Below are 6,366 nucleotides of genomic sequence, written 5' to 3'. Positions count from 1 at the left end.
GCAGGTAAAGGAAGAGGTGTCATAAAGAAAACTAAAAAGCAACAAAGAGATAGGAAGCAATGTAGGAGAGAGAGCAAAAGGAAGCAAAAGAACAAAGAAGAGAGCGTTTAGCAGTATCCATTGCCTTGGGTATGTTAATAAGATGGTAACTGAAAAGGTGAATGATTAATGAATACAAAAAATGAATGCAACAAGTTGTGATGGTTAATTTTATGTGTTGCCTTGGCTGGACCATGGTGCCCAGATATTTGGTCAAGTATTATACTGGATGTTTCTGTGAAAGTGTTTTTGGGATGAGATCAACATGTAGATCTGTGGCATTTTAGTAACACAGATTACACACCATAATGTGTGTGGGCCTCATCCAATCAGTTGAAGGCCTTAATAGAACAAAGACTGACCTCCCCACAAGCAGGAAGGAATTTTAGCAGACTACTGCCTTTGGATTTGAGCTGCAACCCTTTGCTGAGTCTCCAGCCTGCTGGCCTACCTCATCAGATTTTGGACTCACTAAGCCTCTACAGTTGCATGAGCCAATTCCTTAAAATAAATCTCTCTCTATATATGTAACACACCCTGTTGGTTCTGTCTCTATGGCAGATCCAGACAAATATACATGTATAGACTATTCTTATATATTCAAAATATATAAATGGAAGCAACACAGAATAGGTCAGTAACTTGCTGAAGACACAGGTTTATTTTTTTTGCATGTTTTAATTAGATTTAAACATGTTTATATATTAGGGAAAGAGGTGAACAGAGAACAGTAGGTTGAGAATATAACATAGAGAAATAATCAGAATGGATGAGGTCTGAAAGCATACAGGCAGGAATGGGATAAAGAGCAAGCAGAGGAATGTGTCTTAAAAAAGAGAAGGTATACTTCTTCCTTTGTGAATAGAGAAAGGGCCATTTAGAGCCCGTTCTAGCTATTGTGCGTAACAAACCATTCCCAAACTTAGTCATTGAAAATGACCACCATTTCTTATCTCTCATGAGTCAGCAGTTCGGCAGGGTAGTTCTGCTGCACCGGATTTGGCAAATCTTCTTGTAGGGTTTGTTCAAGTATCTGTGGTCAGCTGAGGGGTCGACTGGGGGCTGACTAGACAAGGCTGGTTTGGGGTAGGACAGTTTCGCTCTGCTCCATGTGCTTTCCTTCTCCTAGACTGGGCTTCCTTTCAAGGCTATGGCAGGGTTCCAAAAAAGAAGGTAGACACATACAAGTACGTTTTCAAGCTTTCACAAAAGAAAGTCACATAACCAAGCCCAGGATCAGAATGGGAAGGGGCTGTAAAATTGTAGGGCAAAGGGTGTATGAAAAGGAAGCCATTAATGTGGGCCATGAGTGCAGTCAGTTTACCACAGGCGGATGCATTTACAGACTTGTTTATAAATATAGGCGCGGGAAATGCAAAAGTCCACACCCAAGATATCTATATATTTATATATACATAGAGGTACATAGACATTTATACATATATTTAAATTCATAGTTTATTTATTTATTTATTAGGGCAGGAAAGTTTAATTTCTAAGAGAAAAGCAGTCAGTACCAGCACAGGTGGCAATTCGAAGTATTTTCAGTAGATCTTTTGAAGATTTAGCGAGGACATTCACCAGGGACATGTAAGGAACTGGCAGACGGTACTGGAAGCCTATTGAGAGAAGCCATATGTTTCTGGCAGCAATAATCCCAACACCTGTGTGATTTTCTCCTGTAGTGTGGAATTGGAGGTGTAGGAGTGCAAGAGGATGATAGGATTGATTCAAGGCTAGATATTTTGAGGATGAGCTTGGTAGAGGGAAAAGGCAGCTAAGAATTTTGGGGCCCCCTCAACAGGGAGGAGGGACCAAAAATAGATGCTTTCCAATGACAAGGAGGGATAGCAGGTGGCGTGTATTCCAAAGAAGACATTTTTTTCCGAGGGGATTAAAAAGTGATAGTATTAAAGTGATATTTAGAACCCAGTATGAGCTATATTTTTGGTGAAAAGTGACATATTAGTCAAGGCAAGGAGGTTGAAGGAATTTTCTGGGCAGAAATTCACAATGTAAGAACATTTGGATGGGAATTGGGCATCTAGGAGGCATAGTGAGAGTGAAGACAGCAGTCAGGCATAGATGGAAGGATATGTGTGAGGTGAGGGGAACAAGTCGAGAAGACCCTGGAGAGACCTTGTCCTTGAACATAGCTTCTGGTGAGTGATGTGACATACAGGGTAGCAGCTATGATAAAATAAGATTCATTATGATCTTCTTTGCAATTATATTGGGAGAGTAATCATTTGGTTGCTTAATTTTAACAATAGTTAAGTGAAGATATTTAAGCTTCTTTTTGAAAGATAATGAAAGACTTCACATTTGTTGAAGGAAGGAAGGAAGGAAGGAAGGAAGGAAGTCAAGCATAGTGTTTTCTTTCTCACAGGTCATACATGCGAACAAACTACCATTACTCTGAAAGTATCAGTGATTCCCTAAACAGTGACATTACTACTAGCTGTAAAATGATTATATAGTTACGACCCCTATATCTCAGTCCTTGAATGTCACAGAGTCCTACGGAATAAAATATCCTTTCAAAATTGTTTCTTCACTTCTATTTCTTTTCAAAAATAATTAATTTTTAATTTAAGTATAGTTGATTTACAATGTTTCATGTGCACAGCAAAGTTATACGTATATACATATATATGTATTCTTTTTCAGATTCTGTTCCATTATAGGTTATTACAAGATATTGAATATAGTTCCCTATGCTATACAGTTGGTCCTTGTTGTTTATCTATTTTGTATATAGTAGTGTATATATGTTAATCCCAAATTCCAAATTTATCCCTCCCCTCCTTTCCCCTTTGGTAACGATAAATTTTTCTATGTCTGTGAGTCTATTTCTAGTTTGTAAATAAGTTCATTTGTATCATTATTTTAGATTTCACATATAAGTGATATCATGATATTTGTCTTTGTCTGACTTACTTTACCTAGTATGATAATCTCTAGGTCCATCCTCTTCACCTATATTTCTTCTTTTTTTTCTTTTTTTTTCAGTTCTATTTCTTGAACACCCTAAAGGGAGACATCCAAATCATAACACTCCAAACAAACAAAAAGCCTTTATCCTTTTCCCTCCCTCCCTTTTCTCATTCTGTAAACGACCCTCTCTCACCCCAAAATGCCCCTGAAAAAACCCTCACCCTATGTTTCTGGGCCGTGTTTTCCTGCTACACACCTGCCACCCACTTCCCTGGCTCCAAGTGCCCACAGGTGCACTACCACAGTCATGCAGCTTCATGGCCATGAGAGCTATGTAGCCAACACGGCACCTTGCACTCAGAAGCACCTCATGTTTAGTTTAATGCTTTGCTGTCACTGGTCTTGAAATTCTTAACAAGTTCATTTTGCACTGGGCCCTGCAGATTATATAGCTGTTCCTGGCACCAGTCTGCCAGTTATGACAGCGCCAGAGGACAGCAGGAGGATTGGGTGTCCCAGGTCCCCCAGGGCAGGGGAAAACTCTCAAGTCAAGAGAATTGCCTGAGTGGCTTTGGTGGCTTCACCCAGGCCTCTCATCTCTCTACTGCTGGGAGGAGCAGTAGTGAATGTTGTAGACACTTACATATTAATAATTTTTGTCCCATCATACGTTCTTCTGAGGATAAGAAGTCAAGTTCAGACATAAGTTATGTCATGTAGGTGTATATGGTTAACTTTACAAGAACTAGAGCATATAAAGAAAGGCTTAAAGCAATTTTTCAGTACAATAAAACATTGGCAACAAAATAAGGAGGATAATATTTGTTGTTTCTAAGAGATGCATTTATGAATACAGACTTCAAGGGACAGAGTTATTTACCTGGTTGAGCTGAAATGGGGATGGAAACTATTAAACGTGGAGAAAAGATCTAAGGAAATAAGATACAGCATTGGGGGTCAGGTAAAGAAACTGGGCCAAAACCAAAACGAAACAAAACAAAACTAAAAAAGAGTTACTGCAACCTCTTTTTTTTTTTTTTTTCCAATTCTAGTCATGAACCTTGTCTCCTACATCAGACATTTTCTTGTGCCAATGAAAGATTATATCTTTTTGTCTTTCATCGTCCTTCACGTGGTACCTTCCACATTGTACTCCTCAATCAATATTTGTTGTTTAATTAAAAATAAATCTACAAAAGAAACAAAGCCAATTCTTTTAGATCAAAGGAAGCAGACTTTCAGCCTGCAGCCTTGACACAGATGGGTTTTATTTGGCCCACACCGTTTTTTATATTTTAATCAACTGGTAAGATTTAAAATTCAGGAGATTTCACATAAAAATCCAGATTTCTGGATTCTCTTTAAAAAATCTGGCTACATATGGTCGAGACCTCTATGGGCATAAGCTATCCTGTTCTTCACAGTCCCCAGTTCACCCTGCTGTCCTCCGAACATGGATGAATCCCCCCACCCCTCTGTGGCAGAGACTGTGAGTTGATCCCCTAAATTCAAATCCAACCATACCCCATTCTTCCTTAATAATAAGCTTCAGGTTTCAGCAGGCATCATGGTAACTCAGAATAAAGAGAACTTTTCCTCCTCTTACAGCCAAGGGTGGCCATATAAGTTCTGGCCATCCTATATAATGTAAACAGTTGTAATATATACCACATCTTTAAAAAAAAAAATGTGCCCTTTCCCCCAATTCCTCCTTCTGCAGGCTGGAATTTAAATGTAATTGCTGGCACTCCAACAGCCATTTGGGACCATAAAGTAAACTTGGGACTGGTAGAGCAATCAATTAGAGGGGGCCTGAGTCCCTGGCTCTGAGAATCTGCTGTATCAACTCAGGGCGGCCTACCTCCAGGCTTTTATATCAGACAGAAACACACTTCTATTTGGTTTAAGCCATCATTGTTTGGGAATTTCTGTCACATACAGCCAAACCTAATCCCAAATAATACAACTACAGATCATCTCTGATAAGCAGGATTTTTCTTCTTTATCATGACTACTATTATTAAAAAGTAAACACTATGAAAAATCATAGTCTTTGGAAGGAAGGATGTGTGCAGTAGGTCCCATAATTTGGGAGGGATTCTTGTACATTTCATGAATACAAATTGGTTGAGGCTTCTCTGTCTTTGCTAATATTGTGTGGTGGTGAAGCACACAGGCTTTGGAGTTTCTGAATATCTCTATGCTTCGAGTCTCTCATCTGTAAGAGGAGGAGAATAAAAATAGGAACTTCCTTAATGGTTTTTTGGAAAGATTAGATGAGATAATGTACACAGCCAAACAGAAAAGTCTCATTCCTTAAATTCTAGGCAGATGAGGCAGAATGATGGCCTGGAGATGGCAAAGATATGGAGACACACATTTCACTTCCTGCGCACGTTAAGAAGGATTAAAGACGGTGGGAGCGATAGTGAAAAGTTTTCATCAGACCACAGAAGAGCTCAGTGTGTTGTTATTTCAAGACAGTATACGATCTATATAAAGTTAAGACTAATGAGGAAATCTCAAATATTATTGTTTTTATATCACACTTAAATCATCCCTAAAAGCGGTGAATCTGATGACATTTGAATGGGAATTATATTTTCTCGATCAAAGCACCATTATTAGACAAGTAAATCCTCAAAAGAGCTCTGAGTTTACCAAGAAACTTAATTCCTGCTGTTGGAGTGAGCTCCTGGTCAGAACAGTTCTCATGAACTAGAAAAATGTACGTACAAAAAGTAGATATTTCTCCTTCAATCAATAGAGCAATTTCCATATATTTCCATAATATCTCTGTATTTTTGGAAACCAGTGTGCCAGTAAACTAGAATCAGAAGAAATTCCATCCATTTGGTAGTTTTTATGAAATAAGAAAAAATTTTCCTTAAGCCAATATCTAACCCTTTTCTAAAATAATCTCCAGTGAAGCCTGAAACTTTAAAAATATCTTTAGTTGAAAGTAAACATAGGGCTTAGAAGAAATAAAGGAGGTGGTGCCACTTTAAGGAAGTAATTGAAAAGTGGTTTTATCTCGGCAAACGAGAATAAGTGGAAAATATTTGCATCATGGAAAAAAAATATTATACATAGAGTCAGTGTGTAATTTACACAGAGTTAGACTGGGACATTTTTGTTCATTACTCAGTGTCCACAGTGAAAATATCTTATTCTTCAGTGTGTTTTATATGAAAGTTGACATTTTACCAGTGAAAGAGCAGTCTTTACATATCATTTCCTTGTCCTCTATGTTTAAAGGAATATTCTAATTAAATAAAAAACCTAAATCTTCTCTATATTTGTGATATAATGATTCATGAATAAGTTATATAAAATGGCCCTGAAAAGGATCTGAGAAACCATATTTTAACTGGTAGAGATTATACTAAT

Source organism: Pseudorca crassidens, chromosome 3 (assembly GCF_039906515.1).
Source record: "Pseudorca crassidens isolate mPseCra1 chromosome 3, mPseCra1.hap1, whole genome shotgun sequence".
NCBI lineage: Eukaryota > Metazoa > Chordata > Mammalia > Artiodactyla > Delphinidae > Pseudorca > Pseudorca crassidens.
The sequence above is the reverse complement of the archived record's forward strand: the minus strand, read 5'-3'. Positions refer to the sequence as shown.